The sequence below is a fragment of the Phocoena phocoena genome, chromosome 17 (assembly GCF_963924675.1).
Source record: "Phocoena phocoena chromosome 17, mPhoPho1.1, whole genome shotgun sequence".
Taxonomy (NCBI): Eukaryota; Metazoa; Chordata; class Mammalia; order Artiodactyla; family Phocoenidae; genus Phocoena; species Phocoena phocoena.
In genome coordinates this window covers 12,485,009-12,491,008 of record NC_089235.1, presented here as the reverse complement: position 1 = coordinate 12,491,008, position 6,000 = coordinate 12,485,009, and positions in this window count along the sequence as shown.

Sequence of the window (6,000 nt, the reverse complement as noted above, 5' to 3'; positions counted from 1 at the left end):
CAGAAAACAAAAAGGTAAACATCTATACGGACAGTAGGTACGCATTTGCTACCGCCCATGTCCATGGGGCCATTTACCAACAAAGAGGGTTGCTCACCTCGGCGGGCAAAAAAATTAAAAACAAAGAAGAAATAGTGGCACTGCTAGCTGCCCTCATGCTCCCCACTAAAGTCAGCATCATTCATTGCCCCGGACACCAGAAGGACAATACCCCGGTGACAAGAGGCAACAACATGGCAGATAGGGTGGCACGAGAAGTGGCTCTATGGGAAATCATACTAGAACTATCAGATGAGAGTCCTGGGAAACCAAATGATAGGGGAACAAGTACCCCAGCCATAACTAAAGGAACATTATCTCCTCAACAAGCAAAATCCATGCTACAACAGATTCACAGATGGACACACTTGGGAACCAAAAAGATGGTGTCCCTACTACACAAGACAGGTTATGATACCTCTGGATTAACCAAAATAGCTGAGCAGATTGCACGAGAGTGCATTCCATGCCAACAGGTAAACTCCCATAAAGGAAAACTTGAGGTCGGAGAAAGGCTCAGAGGAGACCGCCCAGGAGCCTATTGGGAGGTCGACTTCACTGAAATACGCCCTGGAAGGTACGGTAACAGGTATCTTCTAGTTTTTATAGATACCTTCTCAGGATGGGTAGAAGCTTTCCCGACGAAGAAGGAGACAGCTACTGTGGTGGCCAAAAAGATCTTAAAAGAAATTTTCCCCCGGTTCGGGGCACCAAAGGTAATAGGATCAGATAATGGTCCCGCCTTCGTCGCCCAGGTAAGTCAGGGTGTGGCCAAATACCTGGGGACTGATTGGAAATTACATTGTGCCTATAGACCCCAGAGTTCAGGACAGGTAGAGGGAATAAATAAAACTCTAAAAGAGACCCTAACTAAATTGTCCATAGAGACTGGCGGTACAGATTGGACGGTGCTCCTTCCCTTAGCCCTGTTCCGGGCTAGAAATACCCCCTCCCGCTATTATCTTACTCCATTGAAAATACTATACGGGGCCCCACCTCCTCTTTTTACGCTAAGGGAAAAATTAAGTCCTGACTGCCAGAATAACACTGACTTATATGCTAGGCTGTTGGGACTCCAGTTGGTCCAAAAGGAGGTGTGGTCCCAGCTGGCAGAGGCTTACCGACCAGGAACACCAGCAGAGGCTCATCCCTTCCAAGTCGGAGATTCCGTGTACGTCCGTCGGCACCGAACCCAGACTCTAGAGCCTCGGTGGAAAGGACCATACATCGTCCTGCTCACCACCCCCACGGCTATAAAGGTAGACGGCATCGCTGCGTGGATCCACGCTTCACACGTGAAGGCCGCACCAGCATCTGCAACATCGGAATGGCGAGCCCAAAAGACCAGCAACCCGCTCAAGCTCAAGCTTCTGCGATCATCAGACTTATAACTTTAACTTTGTTACCCCTACTGACTGTGAGTAATTTTAGTCCTCACCTGCCCCAGCGTTTAACCTGGCAGGTAATTTCCCAGACTGGAGATGTAATATGGTCTGTTAGCAATATCGCTCCCCCATGGACCTGGTGGCCAAACCTTTTTCCTAATGTTTGTAAACTGGCCATAGGGGCTCCCGGTTGGGATTTAGAAGACTATTATGATCAACATAATGTTCCAAAATTTTTATCAACTAGAGCTGATTCCTCCGGAAAGGGTTGCAAAAACGGGATTCGGAGGACTGGGCTCAGAGCTCCTGCTTTCTACATATGCCCCGGGTTCCATCGCCACAGGTCCCTTAATTATAAATGTGGAGGAACTGAAAACTTTTATTGCAAAAGCTGGGGATATGAAACCACAGGAGACACCTATTGGAAGCCCACCTCTGGTTGGGACTTTATTAAGGTGACAGCCAATTGTACACACCCAACCAACCCCTTAACTTATAGGCCTGAATGTACTAAATGGTGCCATCCCCTTAAGATCTCTTTTAGTGAACCAGGAAAAAAAGATAAAAAACTGGATAAATGGCCATTCATGGGGAATCAGGTTTTATAAAAAAAGATATAATGATGGATTACTAATGACCATCAAACTAAAAATTGAAACCCCTACTCCAGTTCCTATAAGCCCCAACCCTGAGATAGGGCACTCTTCGCTACCTTTGGCCCCTCCCACAGCGTTACCAGAGATAAAAAACCAAACTTCTGAGCCAAAAAGAATGACAATCAAGCCCAAGACCCCCCTGGGACCGAATGCTCTCATTGGTCCAGGCGGCTTTTGAGGTTTTAAATGCCACAAACCCGGAGGCTACCAAATCCTGTTGGCTTTACTATGCTGCTCCTCCCCCTTATTATGATGCTATAGGATATAATTCTAATTATAATAATGTTAACACTCCAGATCAATGTCGATGGAAACAAGAAAAAAATAGTAAATTGACCCTGGCCTCAGTATTAGGAAACGGTACATGTGTAGGAACGCCCCCCTCGTCCCACCGACATCTTTGTGCCAATTTAAGCCTCCCACAGGGCTCAGGGTATCTCCTCCCTCCTCCGGATGGATGGTGGGCATGTAACACAGGATTGACCCCCTGCATTTCTTTAGAGGTCCTTAAAGCTTCAACCGATTTTTGTGTGTTAGTTCAGCTGGTCCCCAGACTCATTTATCATTCAGATTCATCCTTTCTAGATGAATATGAGGGCAGAGGAAGGTTTAAGAGGGAACCCATAACACTCACCCTGGCTGTACTCCTAGGACTAGGAATGGCAGCCGGGGTAGGAACGGGTACAACAGCCCTCATCCAACAACCCCACTATTATGATGCCTTAAGGCAAGCTGTAGATGTTGACCTCCGGGCATTAGAAAGTTCCATAACTCAGTTAAAAGAATCCCTCACCTCGCTTTCAGAGGTGGTAATGCAAAACAGGAGGGGATTAGATCTGCTGTTCCTTAAGGAGGGCGGACTATGTGCTGCACTAAAAGAAGAATGCTGTTTTTATATTGATCATTCTGGGGCTATCACCAAAACTATGGACAAACTTAGGGAGCGCCTGGACAAAAGACAACAGGAAAGGGAAAATCAAAAAGGATGGTTTCAATCGTGGTTTGATAAATCTCCCTGGCTTACTACTTTAGTTTCCACCTTGTTAGGGCCCCTCATTATTTTATTGTTGCTCTTAACTTTTGGACCATACATTCTGAATCGCCTGATAGCCTTTATTAGAAAACGCATTAGTACGGTACAAGTTTTAATGCTAAGGCAACAATACCAAAACTCGCAAAAAGAAACTTGAAATTCCATGATTGAAATTAGTTACAAAAAAAAAGGGGGGAATGTGGGGCCTTTAGGGACTTTCCACCCCCTCACTTGTTCCCGTAAACCAATTCTTCTCCCTATCGTGCGCCACTCCTTCTCCCTATCGAAACCAATTCTTCTCCCTATCGTGCGCCACTCCTTCTCCCTATCGAAACCAATTCTTGGAGTTTTTCAGTTGACGGGGACTTGCCAGACAGCGGGTAATTTTCCAGTTGCCCGTAACAGGTATACGCCCTAACCGCCACAATGAACAGACAACTATAACGGCCAGAAGGTGGGACAAAAGTTCCTAAGCCAATGAATTCAAAAGTCACCACATTTACCCAATCATTGTGAAAATATACCCGCCCTATGAGTAAATAAACCTATAAAAAGTATGTGATTCCGCTTTTAGGGGTTCCCCATCGGCCTCCTGCGTGAGGTTCAGGGAACCCCGGTGCATCGGCTCCTAATAAACCTCTTGCGTGTTGCAGCGGCTCTCGACTCTTGGCGGTTCTTGGGCGAGTTGGAATCCCTCGTAGACCGTTTGGGTCTAACAGGAGCACGGCCACACTTTTGCATGCGCACTGCCGTACTGCTGCGTACTGGCTGCATGTTCACGCCCACATTTCGTTGCATTTTTTCCAGGACATTCGGAGGAAGATACCACATTTTCTTTTTAACTACTGTGGAAACTGAGTCTCCATGAGGTTCAACAGCTTCTCAAGCTTTCATAGCCAGTGAGTGTTTCTGGCAGTTGGAGAAGTTCAGAGCATGGGGTACCCAAGATGGGAGGCCCTTCGTGGGATAAAGGAGGTCAGAGCCCTGGGTGGGCAGAGGACACGGGGAGGGCTCAGGCCCCACCAGAGGGCGAGGAGCAGGGGGAGGGAAAGGGGGGACAGGGACAGAAAGATGATGTGTATGCTTATGCAGACTGGGAAGATGGCAGGGGTGGGGTGGGCAGACACTGAGAGACAGAACACGCTGCAGTTTCAGTGCGGCCAGAGCCAGTCCTGAGTGAAACAAAGAAACCATTTCCATTGTTTGCTTTGCTTCTTGCCCTGTATCTGAACGTGGTCGCCCAGAGAATGTGATCCCTTGGCGGACTGGCTATGGCGTTTGATTTTAGAAGTAGCTGTGTCTTGTTCATTGGGGGCTGCTGCTGCACTCCTGATGTCCTCGCCACCTCCTCTTCCCCCCAAAACCCTGAGCTCCGTGGAGTCTGTGAGCAAAAGCTGGCTGGTGTTAAGTGGGGCTTCTCCCTGAAGAATTCTGGGACCCAGGTGGTCAAAGAGTAGGAAATTCAACTTGTTCTTCTGCGGATCGAGTCCAAAACGTGGGTCAGCACTTGCCCGGAATTCCAGGTAGCCCTCCCTACTGGGGGCTGGATCCAGATCCCCCTGTCCCTCCTGGAAAAGCACAGGCACCTCTTAGGCCAACAGGCAAAGCCCTGGCTGTTTGGCTCCAGGGGAAGGGAGTTTATCCTCATGGCAACCTGTGTTCCTAGGGGCCAGCCCAGGGCTTGGGACTTACGAGGTTTCCAGGAACACAAGGGGTGGAAGGAGGGCCTATGGGTGAGGCGGTATGAGACTCCGTACTTGTCTCTCCACAGACCCAACAAGGGGCACAGACCCAGCTGCCCTGTCAATGATGGAGTCACACGTCAGGTCTTTCTGTAGGTCAGTTCCACTCCCTGGGCAGCACATGCCTCTCCCAGCAAAGGACATTCATAGGTATGAGTCTTGTCCCACATCCAAAGTGACAGCCCCCTGAGAGCTCTGTCCCTCTGTACCGTGGCAACGCCTTCACCACAAACCTCTCAACAGAGGCTGACATTCTTCTAAGAAATTGAAAACTAAACGGACCTGTAATCCTTAGGAGAGCTGTCTTTTCGTCTGTGCTTTTCCTCGCATGTCCCTAGGTCTCTGCCAACTTAGAGACAACGTGTCACGTGATACCTTTTCAAATCGGGCTCCGGCTGTCGCTGCCTCTCCCTACCCACTGCCCATCTGCCTGATCTAGGGGCAGGGTGGAGGCCTGCCACAGAGAGCATCCAGTAAGAACTGAAATATGTGACTGGACTTGGTCCTAACAGAGGTGACTTTATTACCCTAAATGTCTTGGAATTCCTGTTGCCTCTGGCTCAAGAGGACTCCAGGCTCCTTCATTCCCGGACAGCCATCTGCAGCCAGCCTTGGCATCCTTTGGCAAGTGGCTGTGATGTGAGTCACGGGGGCAGTCTCCAGACAGGCTGACCGTGAGGTGGGCACAGAGGGATGGTCACTGAGCCCCCTGGGATTTGTGGTGGGGACTGAGGGCAGCATCCCAGGGAGGAGGGTGAACCCTGAGAGCACAGGTCAGGCCAGGCCAGACCTCAACAGAAGTGGCTCCGGTGCTGACTGCTGGGCAGGGCCCGTAATATCAAAACCAGACATTGCCTTAGGATGGAAAGAACATGCTGGGTTCTTTCTCACAATCCTTTTCATTTAGGTAAAGGAGCAATGAGGTACAGATGCATAATTCTTTCCCTTTGTGAAAGCCTTCTCTCATTCAATGAAGGAGCCCCAGGCATACTCTTATGCTGATTTATTAATGTCACAAACAAAGCAGACTTTATTTTTATTTGAACTGGCCAATGAAAATGTTCTATACAAGGCAAACACTTCATCATGAAAGTTTTAAGTTAAAAATAAATAAGTTCCAGCCTACATAGATCTCCAGCTGCCAC